We start from the raw sequence: 789 nt of genomic DNA, 5'->3' as shown, positions 1-789 counted from the left end.
AACTCTTTCAAGTTTAGGATTATTTGCTTTGGCAAGATTCCTAAAAGTAGAATTATTAGAGTATACTTTTTTCCCCCTGACTCTTTCAGTCTGCAGGCCGATGCTCTACCAACTGAGCCAAACTCCCCCTGACTCTTAATACACATTATCCAGTTGCTCTTATAGAAGGTTTTAAAAATCAACAATGACTTCTAAGTGTCAAACCCAGAGATTTTGTCTCATTCCTCTTTCTTCTTTGCAGCATCTGGGTTTGCTGACTTCCTCTGTGTTTGAACTCTTCTTCTCCCAAATTTTTCTTTAAATGACACTGTTCTGGTTCTCTTCCTTTCTCTGAGGCTGTTACAGAAAAACCGGACCAGCGCTCTGAGAGTTTGGAGTTACACTTTATTCGCCGCGGCGGGCTCAGGGAAATGAATCCAAATCTAAGCAAAGCTACAAGCAGAACTTCCCTTTCTATAGAAGAGCCAGCCCTTCGTGTGCTTGCTGGCGGCGGCCTTGAAAACTATACAGTTCTATCCAATTAAAAAATGCACCCGGCATGGCATTGGGTGTATCTAGTCCCTGGCCTACAAGGTCAGAGAGCTAAGTTTATCTCCCCCAGTATTCAAGCAGGCTAGAAGCAAAGTTACTTTTTCAGAATAAGAGGCCGTCCAAAGAATAGCAGAGAATTCCAAACAGTATTTTTACAGAATAGGGGTTTTCCTTCACACCACAAGGGAAAACAGTTTGGAGGCAAATTTTTTCCCTGCTGCTGACCTTTTTTTCAAGTTCTGAGTAACTTTTTGGCAT

Source organism: Myotis davidii, unplaced genomic scaffold, assembly GCF_000327345.1.
Source record: "Myotis davidii unplaced genomic scaffold, ASM32734v1 scaffold46, whole genome shotgun sequence".
Classification (NCBI taxonomy): Eukaryota; Metazoa; Chordata; class Mammalia; order Chiroptera; family Vespertilionidae; genus Myotis; species Myotis davidii.
Note: the sequence above shows the minus strand (reverse complement) of the source record.